The following is a 16,169-nucleotide window of genomic DNA, read 5'->3' as shown; positions in this document are numbered from 1 at the left end:
GCAAAGTTGCCGGGTACAAAGTAAACCTTCAAAATCAACAGCATTTCTATATAATAATAACAAAACCCAAGAAGCGGTATTAGAAAGAGAAATCTTACTCCAAGTAATTACAAAATGCGAAAAATATCAGGAGATTGAACTACCAAATACACAAAAAACTTTTAAAGATTCAAGACAAAGTACTCCTTAAAGGAATAAAGAAAAACATTCTAATGAGGAAAGACAACATATAAATAAATAGGTATATTCAATATTTGTATAAAGTAGATGGAAAATATTTCTTCGCTATTTGGTGAAAGAACAAGACTTCGGCAGCAGATGGCGCCATACCTGGAGATTAGAAATACTCCAATGCTGAAATGGATTTGAGATCACATTGGTGTGAGTACACTCTCTAATGATGCAGATTCCAAACGCTCCGTGCCTACATGATCTGTGCACCTCTCCTCCATGTCCTCCCATAATTTCCCTAAAGTGATTTCACCCAACACTTTGGGAGACTTCCTCTTGTTTTCCTGAGATCTTGAGGATATCAGTGGAGGACAGGGGCATCCCTTCCTCTTGCTGTATTCTACTAGCCTATCTTTTCACTCATTGTTTCAGTGAGGTCAAAAACCGGACCAGCAACAGACAGTGCTTCCAGCTGGGAGCAGGAATTAGGGGACACAGTCAGGGATAAAACATCCTGCTTGGAGCAATAGTTACCTGAGGAAAGGCATCTGTAAGGACAGTGTCTCTCGTGGCAGAGAGAAGTGATGACTTCATACTTTACAAAGGCATGCAGGACCCACAGAGTCCAATAGAGGGCTAAACCAAAAGGGGAACTTCCTGAAGACTCTAAGAAAGAAAAGAAGCCCAGTAATGAGAAGCTGTGAATTACCATTCTGATCACATATGTTCTTTCCATGGGTGCCTCACTCTACCACCTTTGTACTCACTCTCCCCACAGACTGTGCATGTATTTGTTTGAGAACATTAGACTTCAGAGGGGAAGAGAATATTTTTTAACTATTGTTCTAACTATGTAAACTTAGTAAATGTCTTCACAAAAAACTGATTAAGATTACTGGATGACTATCATTGGAGAGTATATCCATGTTGGCCTCAATGACAGTACTAGAAACCCCCTGGAACTTTGAGAGTAGTAATGAGCTCCATCTGGAGACTTAGCCGATAATATGAGTTGAAGTTGAGGAAGTAGCCCTGGAAGGGGTCCTGCATGTATATTTACTTATTTATAATAAATACATATAGTACTTTACTGATAGTCATGACTTTTTCTGCAAAAAACTCACACACAAAGTATGAGCTCTTATTTGCTTCTGGAAAGTAGGAGCTTTTGGAAAGTGTAATTTTTTTTTCCAACTGGAAGGAGATATTGAAGACTCTAGAGAAGTTAGACTGGGGAACCTGGGAACTTTGTAGCTCTACAGGGAGGGGCACTGTCAGTGGTGGGAGCCCATTGCAAGTGTAAGACACTGCTACCCTCGTTGACTATAAAATTAAATAATAAATCAACTTAAATAACATAATATAATAGCATTTGGGGCCTTGTTTGGATTGATCTATTTAAGGAGTAATATGCCTATATAGAAGTTGCTTTTAGCTGGAATGTGCCTACTTTTTGGTGCTACTATAACCTGGTGAATTTATTCACTTTCCACTTCCTCCTCCTTACCCCTCTGCCTTCATCAATGACTGGAATACTGTAATCTTTTACCCTTTAGGACTTTCCTGCCCTTTAGAAATCTTGTTTGCTTGTGTTTTTGGGTTTTTTTTTTGTCTGTACCTTTGTAATGAGCTTTTTTCCCTCCAGATAAAGAACATCTGTCTTTGTTGCATTTTGAGCAAGTGTTTTTGATAGTAGAGTGGAAAGCAGAAATACAGTGGCTGGTGGAAATTGTTTTTCAAAGTGTATTTGCTTTAAAACAGAGAGGCTTGATCAATAGGAAGGGGAAAATATTTCTTCCCTAGTTTGGGGGCTCTGAGTTTGCCAAAGTCTATAAATATTCAACATAATTAGCTCCCTGAAATGTCAGAGGAAAAGGACAAAAGTAAACCATTAGACCAGAAAATGCTCGTGTCTTTGGGCAACATAAAGAGGGACGGAAGATTTCAAAAAGTCATTTTTAAAGGTTGAGAGAGAGATATTGGATTTCAGAGTTAATGAAGAGCCACTGGAATTTATTGAGTAGTGTAGTACCATGGTTAGACCTAAGCTTTAGGAAACTTACTTTGACAGCTGTGTGGAGGACAGATTGGAAAAAAAAAAGGGATACTTGATGCAGGAAGATCAATTAGAAGGTTATAGCAGTAATCCAGATGAGAGGCGATGAAGGCCTGAACTGGGCTGCTGTTGGTGTGAGAAGAGAGAAGGTGACAGATGGGATGAAGGCAGATTGACAATTGATTAGATATGTAGGATGTTGTAATGTTAATGGAATAGGAAGATCTTCCCTGTCCATTAATAGGTCTATGTGACCACATGTATTCAATCACAGCTGTGATACATTATGAGTCATATAGAGCTCATGGGGGAGGGACTTGCCTAAGAGGAGGCTTGCTTACTGGGAGGCTTGCTTGTAGGAAGGCTTTCACACCTTTGGGCACTAAGCTAATTAGGTACTGAGTAACAAGGATTGTGATGCTTTCTGGTTCTGTGAAGTGTATATATATTCTGAGGTGAGATTTTGCTTTGGGGTCTTGCTCATGAGAAGGACCTTTTGATTCCCTGGATGGGACTCTGAATAGCCATTTGTTAAAGTGTCCACCCGCATTACTCAGCTGTAAATGCTCCCCTGAACTGGTGGTGTATGTAGGTGGCTGTATTACTTTGTTCAGACAGTTGGAGCCCTGTCTGTTGAATCTCTGTGCAATTTTCTTTGCTTGTATTCTCTGCTTGTATTTTCTCCACATTCAGGGTGTTGACTTTTTCCCCCCGAACTAGTGAATAATTTACATATGTTCCATTAACGTAAGATTGCTGACCCCCTTAAAGTTGCGTTTTCTTTAAGAAAAGCAGGTCAAAGAACCTGTGCCATCAGGCAATCCTGGTTGTGCCAGGGTGCCTGCTGTTACAGGTGTGAAAGAGTGAGAAGTCACAGATGAAACAGACTGTGAACCTGGATGATCGGGAGGATTGTGGTGCCCTTCACAGTAACGGGCAAGTTTGGAAGAAGGGTATGTTTGAACGGAAAGATAATGTAATGGATTCTGTGATGGGTCACAAACTCCTTCATGTCTAGTCGCTCTGAACCACCCAAAATGAAAAGGAAGATGTAAGGCTCTTATCTATTGATCAATGCTGAAGCGCATTGCTGCCCCATGAGGGATATCTGCCACAGCCACAAAGTGGGGAGGCAGGGTATGGATATTCTGGACTACATACATGTATGTATATGTAATTTACCTAACAGCACCTGAGCTGTTACTACTGTGGGTGCCTGATCCTGGTTAGGTTACAAATGTCCTGAAAGGCCTATGCTTGACAAAGAAGGGAGTAGGAAGAAAAGGGGACGGAGTTGGTAGCTTGAGTGGAGGAATGGGAATAAGTGGGGGAATACAAGTGGTTTGTGTCATAGACAAACCCCACAATTAGCCATCTTGAGGCAGGTAGAATGTGACCCCTATTTCTGATGAGGTGCTTGTACTTAGACCCTAGCCCTAGGACCCAAAGACCATATCTCTGACAATAATTCATGAGTAGGCCCCAGTGAGGTGAACTATCTCTCCCTGTTACAAGAACAAGCTGACCTCTGTAGAATTCCCCTTGTATGAACAGGACTATCATGTACCAGCAGAACTATCATGTACTGGTTCCCACAGTTACTGTACGCAACCCAGAGGTCAAGCTATAGATGCAAACTCCCAAGGCTATCTTGTTACAGACCCTTTAGAAGCCTCTCCCTCCCTCCCCCTGCCAGGCCATGCCAGTAATGAATGGTGCTTTTGCCCAAGGTATAGAAACTGTATGTTACTACCTAATTAATATACTTGGCACACAATGCACTAAGTTTTTTCTATATAAGTTTTAGCATCACTCCTGTTAGGTTCTGAGCTCCCCAAAAGGGTTCTGTCACCTTTATTAGTGTTATAATAAACTTTTTGTCAATTGACTAAAAGACTGCTCGAGTCCACAGATTCTTTCCAGACAACTCTACCCTGAACCTTGGTATTTTGGGGTCTTCGCACCCCTAAAACCTCATCATTTCCACTCTAATTTGTTGATTTTACAACTTTTGAGATTAGATTGTGGTCTCCAGGGACCCTGGCCTCCCACTGGCCTAAGCTCCAAATGACATGTCTGGGGCCAGGTCAGACAGAATAGCACTAGGCCTTTTTCTGAATTCCTAGGCTTTTGACTTCTAGGTGTGGCATTGGAGGCTTGACTCCAGGGCAGTACTAGGTAGACAAGAAGGAGTTAAAGAATCGTGAGATCCTAGATGCGGAGGTGGAAGGGACTTTAGAAGTCTGACAACCTCATTACAGGTGGGGAAACCTAAGCTAAGAGAAGCTTCAGTCACAGATAACTTTTGAGCAGAGATATGCCATGACCTCATGGATGAATAAGTGGGATTGATCAGAGTAATTGCTTGATGAAATTGATGAATCCCCCTCCCCTCATGAGCTTTCACAGCTTAAGCCTTTGTTTGGGGTATCTGGTGAACATCTTCCCAGGAAGAGTGTGGGCATGCTGACAAGAGCCTGGTTGAGAGGACAGGGATCATATAGTCCCTGATTTCTAGTGACTGGAGCTGCTGCCAAGATGATTGATTAATTTGCACCTAGGAGGACAGATTTGGATTGGAGAAACCACTCTGTGTTGGGCAATCTATAAAAGGGAGCAAACAGACCATTTTCCTTCAATCCTTCTGTTCTCAGATGACTTAGCTGTGCATGGAAGAGTTCCTGAATGGGGGCAAGGAGGCAGGATGGGTAAGTCTCTGTGCTCACCCAGAATCCTCCCCCCAGGAAATAGAAATACCTGGCTTGGGTCAGAAGCACATGGGAGTCACATATACTTTCTTTCTCACAGCCTTCTTTTCCATTGTGCCAGAGAAATTTCCTGAGAATAGTCTTTTCCAACCCAAGAAACAGCAACTGAGGCAATCAATAGCATTCCTGAAAGAAATCCATGTCAGAAGCAAAGTTGCTTCCCTATGGGGGAATTCACGTACACTGTTTTAAGAAGTACTTGCTTGGGCTACACATAATCAACGTTCCTGAACCCAGCTTCTTGAATAGAGGAGCAAAAGTGATGATGGTGGTGGTGGTCTGAGGTTCTTATATATGATGGATTAAATGTGAGTGAGAGTAGAGTCAGGAAAACCTATTGGGAGACTTGCAATATTCCCAGTCAGTAACTTTCAGGATCTATTTCAAGGTAGTGGCTGTGATAATAGAGAGGAGAGACATATGGAAGAAATGTTGCCAAGGCAAAATAAACTGGATTTGATAATTGATTGGATTTAAGAGGAGAGACAAAATGGCTTGGTAGATAAAGGGCCAGGGTCTCAAGTCAAGAAGATCTGGGTTTCAATCCAGCCTCTGACACATACATCCTGGTTGTCTGACCCTGAGCAAGTCACTTAACCTCTTACTGCCCCCCAGAAACATTAAGATCATAACTTAGTAGAGGAAATTCCTTAATTCAATGAAATCACAGACCTGGTTTACTTTTTAAAAAAGTGAGTAAATAGGATGAATGAAAGGAAACCCTAAAGTTTTGAACATGGGAGGCTTTGTGAATAAATGAATGAAATGAATGGTGTTACTTTAGACGAAAAGTAGAAACAGTGGTTAGAGCAATTATTCTGACAAGATTCTGCTGAGAGGGCCGGGCAGTCACTGGCATCAAATTATTTCAATATATTCTCTCTGCCCTCATCCAACTGAGCTACATGTCATACAGACAGTCCTTTTCCTGGTTGCCCTCCAGTCCTGAGACTACATTCTGTCGGCAACAGGCCTGGAAGATGACAATCTCACCTTATATCCCCAAAATGACTTTCATTTCAAGGGCAAAGTGGATTGGCTTAAGATTCTACTTTCCTTTCCTGGCATGTTTTTCTGAAACCTACAAAATGGAAACTGATCAAAAACTGAAAGTACCTCAGAAACGCTAGGCCGCTACGCTACCGAATACAACTTAACACCAACTCGTTGCTCAGGGCGTTGGTGGTATAGTGGTGAGCATAGCTGCCTTCCAAGCAGTTGACCCGGGTTCGATTCCCGGCCAACGCAAGTTAAGATTTTTGAAATTGTCTTCTCTCTTCTAGCAGAGTTAGTGCCACAAGGAAAGAGATTATTTTTTTACTTTTGAGTAGTTTTAGGACTTAAGAAAGAACTTCGGGGAAGAGGAAATGCCTGTGCAGTGTTCCCAACCGAAGAACGGTCTGATTGGCGTCCACGCAGAGAGTTGCCATTAATCATACCGAAAGACCTCGCCTCCCAAAAGACAACCATAAACGGAGCAGAACCGCCCGGGGTTGGTGTGTGGAAAAAGGCCTTACTCGGACACCTGCAAAAAAGAAACAGATGAGATGTATTTTTTAAACTGAACGGAGCCTGGTTGATACAGTTTTCAAAAAGATTGAGAGTCCAAGAAAAGGACTGAGAAAGGTACTGAGGTACTCAGGTACTGAGAAAACACTATGAGCAGAACGCTGGACCAGCATTCAAGCAACTATTTCATCCAGCGAGCTGCTACTTCCACGAGTGCAGATAGCAACCCCTCTGAGACAGTAGGCTGCCTTCCAGAGTCTCTGGCTGAAAAATTAGTCACTTTGCAGCCAATTTGGTGACGAAACTCTCTGAATTTACTAGGCTTTCTTCCGTTGCCGGTACTTTTTCAGCTTGGTAGGATCTGCCAGTGGGTAGCACAGGTGACTACAGATTTATAGAATGTAGGGACATTTACACTCTGCTATGAGACATTGGAATAGTTAAGAAAACTCAGTTTTTTCCCCCCCTTCAGGAGATTTTTCTTTTAGTTATTAGGAAGGGAGAATATACTAGTCAAAACGTATGAAGAACATTGACAAAGTGTATTTTCCTCGAGTGGCAATCATTTATTCATTCAGGGAGAACGGAGTGAAGGAGAAGGATTTCTCCTTCTTCCTTTGGGGAAAGTTGGATTTTCTAATTAGTGTTGAACAATAATGTCACTCGAGGAACCTTATTTCTTTTCAACCTGTCCCAGATCAAAAGAATATAGAGAATGAAATATTGCTATGTACTGGAAGGGGGAAAAGAGAGAAACTGACACATTGACCATGTTAGTTTTCACTGAAAGAATTCTAAATCTCCCACGAGATTAAAATTCTCAAGGCCTGACTCCGCCCAAGATGAGAGCAGAGGCGTGGAATTCAGAAGGGAACCAGGGTCTGAACCAGAGAGGAACTGCCAGGTGAAAAGCAGGAGTCCATTCTGGGTTGGTGAAAAGGACGATTTAGGTCTTAGTTCATGGTCAGGCAGGCCTATAATCTAGTCTAGTTCCTCATCTTATGCCGTGGTCTAGAAGCCAAAGTCAGTTTGGCCTATGGGATTTTCGTAGACTGTCGGGAACTGTAGAAAAAAAAGTAATTTTTCACAAGATAGCATCTGTTCGCGGTTTTTTAGAAAAAGATTTCGTGGTAGACCTCGGAGAAGAAAAGAACAGGGACAGTTGACAAGAGAAAAATTATGGTGAAAGACTATCTTTGCTGAAGACAACTTCGTCTTCTCTGTGGCGAGCCGTGATCGTATAGTGGTTAGTACTCTGCGTTGTGGCCGCAGCAACCTCGGTTCGAATCCGAGTCACGGCAAGAGGGGTTCTTTCCTTTTATGTTCTGGCATTGAAAGTGCACTTGACATAATCTTCTTTTCCCAGTGTGAACTCAATCAAATTTTTATCCACCCCATAAGATACACTGGGCACACATCTTACAGTGAAGACTAAACTGCCCCCCAGTTTCAAGATTTTAGAATGTGGTAGGGAATAGTAAGTAAAAACTCACTTTTACATTGTCTTAAGGTTTGTTACAAGACCAATACACTTGGGAAAAGGCAAACAAAATGACTAGGCAGCAGCTGTTTGGCGTTCGGGTAGAGTGAGGCAGTTAGAGAAGGATTCAGAGGGGCAAGGAGTTACAGTAAACTAATATACAATTATACTTGAGGTGACTGAAATGACGAAATTGGTTTTTGCACATTCATTTAGCTTTCTGAGCTCCCCGTCTTTCTTTTTGCTTGTTTTGTATCAAAGCACTGAGCACAATGCCTGGTAAGCGTTTAATAAATGCTTGTTTCCTGGCTACCTGCCTGCCCTGGGAACAGTTTCAATGAAAGAACCTTTTTAAAAATAAAAGTAGTAGAAAGCTTTAGCTATTTTTTATGATAATTAGGGCCACAAGGAAGAATCCTCACTAGTGAGAAACTCCATTTTCCTTCCGTAAATTAGAAACTTCACTTGTGGTTGTGCCCAGGAATTTCCGCTACATTCTTCTCTAGGGTCTCGCTACTCTTTTAGCCCGTGGAAGCAGTGCCGCCTCTTTAGCTCCCAACTCCTTATTAAATGGTAACTGAAGGATTCACTGAGAGCTGAGCCTGGACCAGGGTAAGCAGAATTATCTGGGAGACTCAGATCCCAGGGTTCTGTGTTGATATTTCCTGTCCCATTAGCCCCGTTGCAATGCTTGGCCAGACCGGGACCCTGGAGAAGAGAGAATGTCTTTGAAGATCGATATCATTAGCGAGGGTGAAGCATGCGAGGACTCAGAACCCTTCAGGACGCTGGCCAGTTTTCTGCGAGCCCTTCCTGCGTCTGGCTAGTGATCTGGCAGAGCAATGCTAGCTAGCTCAGGAGTAAGGGGTGCAGTGAGTGACCCGTTCCCGAGGAACAGTAAAGCTTCCCACTTCGTTCACCACGAGAAAGGCCAATCGCGTCAGCCCTTCTCCGGCTCTCCCTCTTCCCAAGAAGAAGCCCCCGGGACGTGTAATGCCGGAGAATATTCGGAAAGAGGAGGTGAGGAGGTTGGGGACAGCTGCGGGAAGTGGCAAGAAAAGTAAAGAGACAGAACGACTCCATTTATAGAGAATTCATTAAGTATGGGGTGTAGAACCTTCCTTCCTCCCGGGACCCAGCGCTCCCCTCGCCTTCTCCCCCAAAATTTTGGCTCATTAGAGTGCGAAGGCGCAGGAAATCCTATTGGAATTTCCCATAATTGGGAAGCATGATAACCAAAGCTTGCACGGACCCGCAGCATTCACTTTAGGTCTTGTTTCATTTGAATAGTTTAAAAACTTTCCATCAAGCGAGTATATCAGTCCGTTTTCTTTATTCATGAACTGCGAAGTAGGAGTCTCATCGACATATCGCCCGGCTAGCTCAGTCGGTAGAGCATGAGACTCTTAATCTCAGGGTCGTGGGTTCGAGCCCCACGTTGGGCGTGAAGCTTTATTTTGTGTTTGCACCAATTGAATGCAACTTAACTATCAAGTGGCACAAGGCATTGTGGTAGGTGCCGAGGATATATGAAAGGGTCTGTGAATCGCTGTATGTGGGTGCCCCCTCCAGTGACTCAGATCTCCAGTGATTTATGTCCTTTCATTCTGTGCGCCCTTTGTTCCCGTGCTTTCATAAAACCTCCCAGTGCTGGAGAGGGGAAGCTTTCTCTTGGACTTGTATGGTTGCTAAGGCTTTGTGTGTACAAAAGCAAAATCAGACTCTGCCATTAAGTAACTTTCTTTTGTCCTGGGGTTGGGGAAAGATACAGCTTGTACCTGGAGAAAAGAAAGACTTGGGAACGTGCACTTGGGCGAAGTCTTGAAGAAAGATTTTTGCTGGCGGGGAGTTTTTCCTCTTTCGTGGTTACTGGGCGACACCAGCCCAGAAAATGTAAGCAGTCTCCATGGACTGGAAGCAGGGGTCCTGTTTCCGGCCAAGCTGCAATCACACTTAGAGAAATGAGTTTTGTGGGAGTGGGCTAAGGACTGGGAAGGTTCACGGGGCTCTGCAACAAACCCATAGTAGACCATGGCCACTGGGCGGTGCTGTTAACCTTTCTCTTCTCGACAACTCAGGTCCTCACCTTCTCGTCAACGGAATTAAGAGAAAACAGGAAGCCGGGAAAATCAGGGTGCAGTCTTAGGGCTAATCAGGCCTTCATCAGACTGGGGTATTTGAAAGTGTTGTTCCTTTTGGGGACCTACGAGACCTTAGCTAGAAACCCCACTTCGCCATCACGATTTATACTTGTATGAATCCCACGTTACTCTTTCTGGGATTTTATTTCTACAAATTTTCTGCACATGGGCCTAGGTTAGGGGAGCAAAGGGTTGAAGGAAGCCAGAGAAGAAAGAAGGCAACAAACTGAATTTGAAAAAATTCTAGGTAATCATTTTTCACAGTTGAAGGTTGTGCTCCTGTCCTGGCTCAATGACTCTCGACTATACTGTATCCTAAAAAACATTTAATGTTATTCTGAGGATATTAGGAAATCCCAGTTTCTATTGGGTAGTTTTTTTTTAATGGTCAGAATGTAGAAATGAGTTTTATAAGTGATACCAGGGCTTTTAACAAAGTGGTGCAGTGGGTAGAGCGCAGGTCCTAGTCAGAAACTTGTAAATTCCAATTCAGCTTCAGACACAAGCTGTGTGATTTGATATAGAAATCTTAATTTTATCACCTGTAAAATGGGGATATAATGGCACCTATCTCCCACGTTTCTTGTGAGGATAATATGTATGTTGCTATATAGCTATCTATGTTTTTTTCCTTGGGGTTGATTCTCATTTTGAAAGGTTACATTTGTAAGAGGAATGCCTTGCTATACTAGCTTCAGTGCCTGCTACAAGCCATGTTCAAGTAAGATAATCAACGTCGTGTGTTTTTTATTTTTTATTTATAAGTGCCCGGACTGACTTGAAAGCAAAATCTCTTTGTGTGGACCCATGTGATTTGTAATGCAGTTTTGGTCTGTTTCTTAAATCCCCAGCCACCAAACGTTTTTTGATCCTTGAACTCCAGCCAGTTAAAAAAAAAATTCAGAGCACATCTCTGGTCTAGTGCCCTACCTTGGTACTTAAACACAGGTTTGATGGAGGAAGGCTTCAGCCCCATTTCTCTTTCTAGGGTACTCCTTGAGTACTGACCAGTGTGTTTCATAAGATTAGTCAGTCAGGAGAAACAATTAGCTTAGGTGAAGGGCATTTTCTGAAACGGCATAGTAAAAACTATAGCTACAAACTATTTTTTCCCATAAACTTAGGTATACTTTTCCATCAATATATACTACATCTTTGGGAAGAACATCTCATGATCCTTGAAGGAGATTCTAGCTTCAAGCAACTCTCTCTGTATCTTTGTTTGTCTAGAGGATATGTCTCTGCTGGGATCTCTCCTGCCTGGGATCTTTTAAGCTCTCAGACTTCTGGATGGAGTACCTTCTGGATGGGTAGCTTCATTGCCAGAGTCCATATCTGAAGAGGATGAGGAGGAAAGAAAATTCACATCCCCTTCTTCCCCCCATCCCCATTCCTGTACAGCTGTCTTTGATAGTCAATAAACATTTATTAAGTGCGCACTATATACCAGTCATTGTGCTAACTGCTAAGGATACAAATAAAGACAAAAGACAGTCACTGCCCTTGAATAGCTCACAATCTAATGGGGAAGACAGCGTTACAAACAACTATGTGCAAACAAGCTTCCTCCTCCTCCTCCTCCTCCTCCTTCTTCTTCTCTGTCTCTCTCTCTCTCTCTCCCCCCCCCCCTTTCTCTCTCCCCATATGTGTGTGTATCGATATATCTCCAAGGACTGACCCCCTTCCATCAAAGACCTGTTCTGAAAACGAGAGGCTATTAGATAATACAGAGTAAATGGGCTTTCCAACTGGGAACACAATAACTCACTTCAGCCAACTAGATGTCACCCAAGTGGAAATTCCCTATTAAAGTATTGTAGATTAGCTGACATATTAACTGCATGTAACAATGACCAAATCATCTAATCTCCCAATGTCCCAGATAACTACGTGAAACTACTGCGAATTGTCGAGGTAGATCAGAGAAGATGCTTTCAAGTCAAAGTTACCAACAAAGAGGTAGTCGTGGCCGAGTGGTTAAGGCGATGGACTAGAAATCCATTGGGGTCTCCCCGCGCAGGTTCGAATCCTGCCGACTACGGGTTCGTTTGCTCCGTTTTAAGAGAGTACAAGAAGCCAATCTCCAAGAGTATTACAAAGTTACTGAGTAGTATTTAAAAAATCATTATGAAGTTCTACTTCAAGCCAAGATAGGCACTCAGTAACTTCTTATTTAATTGAATGAAGTCCCAAGCCTCGTGAAATCACGGGTCCCGATCACCATCCAGAGACAGTGAAAGAGAACGAGAGAGAAAGTATAAAGCTCTTAAAATATGATCTTTTCTTTCACCAGCTTTGAGGGATCCATAAGACTAAAGGTCCTGGCTCTCAACTAATGCCAGTAAGTATTATCAGAATATTAACAGTGGTTACATTGCTGCTTATTCAAGTTTTTCTGTCAATGTACATATGTATAGAAGAAGTAAACAGATCTACATTGAACACTGATTTTCCATTTACTCCTCCCTTTTTCAGAGCCAAATAAAAACTTGAAGTGTTTCTCCCCAGAGATCCAGAGTTTCAGGTAAACAACAACAACAAAACAGAGAGGAGGACAAAACTAAAACAAAAATAGACACCTTATTTGTTTAGAAGCCAGCCTCCCCTTGTTAAACCCGGTGCATTCTGGTGTGGGTCTAGAGCTAGTGGGGTAGGAGAAGGCAAATGTCCAGGGTCCACTGGGTCCAGCAGTGATAGTAAGTCATTGTTGCATAAATCTAAACCCATACTCTGTTGCAACAAAGGAAACAAAGATGGGAAGAAAGGGGAAACAGTTAGATTGGGTCAATATAAGGGAGGAAATCCTAGTTTGAGTTGAAACACTTGTAAGGCATAGGACCAGATCTGTGATTTTATTGACACAGAGAACCCTTTGATTAACTCTCTACCAACACAGCACCTCTGCAGCTTATATTCTTAAAAGGCTGTCTAAAGTGCTGAGAAATTAAGCGACTTGCTTAGGGTCACATAGCCACTAGGTGTCAGATGAAGGACTACAACCAACCCTGCTTGTCTCTGTATCTCACTTTTCCTCCCCCCCACCCCCAATAGATGTGTGTATGTATAGGCACCAGGGGTAGTGCCTCATAAAAGAGAGGGCAGGGGCCCATGCATGGACAAGCAGTCAGCTGTGACCTGCATGAAACACACAGCTCAGGCTTTTGCAAATTGCTTCACTCTGAGGTTCCTGATCTATCAGGTTAAACAGCTCCTAGGGAAGCCTGTAGTCCCAATACACACTCAGGCAAATTCCAGAGATTTCCAGCTTCCTGTTTATATAGGCTCTTCTGGGTATGTCTAATGTTCAAATAATATTGAATGCATTTGCTAATAAATTGCTAAATCTCTCTCCACTTCTAGATTGCATTGAGAGGAAAATATCCCTTCTTTAAGGGTTTTTCTTGTGTGTCCCTCTCCCCATCACTTTCAATAAGCAAACTAATCTGGTTGAGGGCTAACAAGTTTTTATAATAATAAAGTATGAAAGAAATCAAAAGTAAACAATGAGAAATCATTTGCCAAAGAAGAGGAGACACTCTCCTCTCCTGTTCTTTTGAATTGAGAGGTGAAAAGTAGGAAGTGAAAGATTGACTTACAGATGAGATGGTATTCTGTTCTGGAGAGGTGGGAAAAGATGTCAAAGGTGTCATTAACTGTATTACTGTTTTTCATCAGCTCCATGGCCTGTTGGTCACTGTCTGTTCTTCCTGGAATGTCCCTGCTCACAATCTTGTCCCTCTTGGCTTGTGGTTTTGTCTGTGTCACTCTTCTCTGCTTGTCTCCTTGCCTTGGTTCCACATGGCCCACTCAGTTCTTTGCTCACACAATCCCAGATATAGTCCTGGCTTTTTAGGCTCAACTTTCCTCTCCTTCCTTCATTGGCAAAATAGTCTGCACCCAGTATGACTGTTCTTTAGCTTCTTTTTGGAAGTCTGTCCATGGTCAAGAATGTAAGCAAAAGAAGTTGGGTATTATCTCTCTGGCCTACAGGCAACTGCTAACGGTAATGACTCTAGGGAAAGGGCAGGGACAGGGGTATCAGAGAAGCGCAGAGGTAAAGGGCCCCTTAATTGATCCACCGAAGAGTATTAACTTCTTTCTAAATGTCCTGAATTGATTAGAATGATTCACTTAAGAGAAGGAGGCAGCCAGGCTCAGTGATTAAGAGCACTGGGTCTGGAGTCAGGAAGACTTGAGTTCAGCTTCAGACACTTACTAGCTTCTTGACCCTGAGCAAGTTAAATTCTGTTTCCCTTAATCTACTAGAGAATGAAATGGCAAATCACTCCATATCTTTTTGAAGAAAACTCCATGGGTCCATGGGGTCATGTCCAAGAGTTGGACATGACTGAATAACAGCAAAGAGGTTTGATTACAAAGAATCCTTGAATGGAGTGGTCAAAGAGAGACTGAATGGCTTCAGGAAAAACAATTCTCCAAGTGTTGGAAGAAAGTTGAGTGAATTTTGTTCTATTTAATGAAGCAAACTTTTAATGAAGCAAGCTTTACCTAAACTCTGGACCTTCACTCAGTCTTGACTATGAAATATTCCTTGAAGTGCTACAAAGTAGTACTTCAAAACAATGTGTGAGGAGAGATATCTGAGTCTGTCAGTTCAGATGGTTCTCCTCTGATCAGAATAAAGCTTTCATCACAATAATGATAAATTACTTTTTAAATACCCTTCTGCCTACAACAGAGTATGGTATTAATACTTTTCTTTGAGGGAAAGGGAATAAGTACTAATATAGTACCTTTTATATGCCAGGCACTTTACATGTATTATCTCATTTGATTTTCACAGTAACCCTGCATAAGTAGGTGCTATTATTATCCCCATTTACAGTGGAGAACACTGAGGCATAGACAGCGGTGAAGTGACTTGCCCAGGGACACACAGATAGTACATGCTCGAGAGTGGGATTTGAACTCAAGTTTGCTTACTCCAGGCCCAGCACATTATATGAACTGTAACACCTAGTGTGATAGGAGTCTGCAGCATATGCAGACCCCATCAGCTTGCCTGGCTGATGCAACTACTCCAGGAGGATAATGCTTGGGAGATATTTTGAGGAAAATCATGATGATGTATGAAGAGTTTGTGTCATCAGAATTGAGATTGTGCATGTTCTAGTACCCCCACTACATACATACATACATGTGTGTAATGTGTATACATACATACATACATGGTTTGGATCAGCACTTAAAAGGTGCAACCTATGTAGGATTTGTGTGATGCATTACGCACCAAACTCCAGTCTTTTAGGCTGTATACAACTGGACTCCCTCACCTTACTCACTCTTAACTCCAGATTAAAGCACTCGAAGAGTATGCTATTATATTTCCTCATAAATTACTAAAATGGCAACATGTCTTTCAATAATTAGTCAATTAGCTCTGAACTCCTAAATATAAAATGAACTAAAGAAACAAAACTTTTGCTTATCTCTTTATAAAACCCCTTAATCTCCTAAACATCAAAGTCTGTACAATTCATTAACTATAATAAATAATAAGACATAATTATTTACACTGTTGCCCGTGTGAGAGAGGTAACAACCATTTAACTCTAATCATTACTGCTAATGCTGATTTCTTGATTCTGGAAACACAATCCTACCATTAAACTCTCTCAGTATGCCAGTTAAAATCTTTCCTCAAGAATTTTCATCATGTGGAAAATGCCATCCATCCAGAGAAAGGACTGTGGAGTCTGAATGCAGATCAAAGCATACTATTTTTTCTCTCTCTTTTCTTTCTTGTGGTTTTCCCCTTTGATTCTGATTCTTCTTTACAACATGACTAATGTGGAAAGATGTTTAATATGATTGTATATGTATAGCCTATATCAGATTGCTTGCCATATGGGGAGAGGGGAGGAGAGGAAGGGGGAAAATTTAGAAGTCAAAATCTTATAAAAGTGAATGTTGAAAACTAATAATAAACAATAAATTGAAAAGAGAATTCTCATCATGTTTCTTCAAAAGATAATAGTTAAATCATTTCTCTCAGGAAAATCTTGTCTCTTTGTTCCTCATTT

The 16,169-nt window shown here is 42.0% G+C and overlaps 4 non-coding genes across 4 annotated transcripts; all 4 read left to right on the top strand.

The window, feature by feature from the left end:
• The first annotated feature begins 6,171 nt into the window (after positions 1-6,171).
• Positions 6,172-6,243, top strand: TRNAG-UCC. Its single transcript has one exon. It is a non-coding gene; the product is annotated as a tRNA-Gly (tRNA).
• Positions 6,244-7,733: 1,490 nt separating this feature from the next.
• On the top strand, positions 7,734-7,805 carry TRNAH-GUG. Its single transcript has one exon. It is a non-coding gene; the product is annotated as a tRNA-His (tRNA).
• A 1,551-nt stretch (positions 7,806-9,356) lies between these two features.
• Positions 9,357-9,429, top strand: TRNAK-CUU. Its single transcript has one exon. It is a non-coding gene; the product is annotated as a tRNA-Lys (tRNA).
• Positions 9,430-12,084: 2,655 nt separating this feature from the next.
• On the top strand, positions 12,085-12,166 carry TRNAS-AGA. The gene has a single exon. It is a non-coding gene; the product is annotated as a tRNA-Ser (tRNA).
• The last annotated feature ends 4,003 nt before the right edge of the window (positions 12,167-16,169 follow it).

This window comes from Trichosurus vulpecula, chromosome 7 (assembly GCF_011100635.1).
Source record: "Trichosurus vulpecula isolate mTriVul1 chromosome 7, mTriVul1.pri, whole genome shotgun sequence".
In the NCBI taxonomy this organism is placed as follows: domain Eukaryota; kingdom Metazoa; phylum Chordata; class Mammalia; order Diprotodontia; family Phalangeridae; genus Trichosurus; species Trichosurus vulpecula.
Note: the sequence above shows the minus strand (reverse complement) of the source record. Positions and strands in the feature narration are given on the sequence as shown.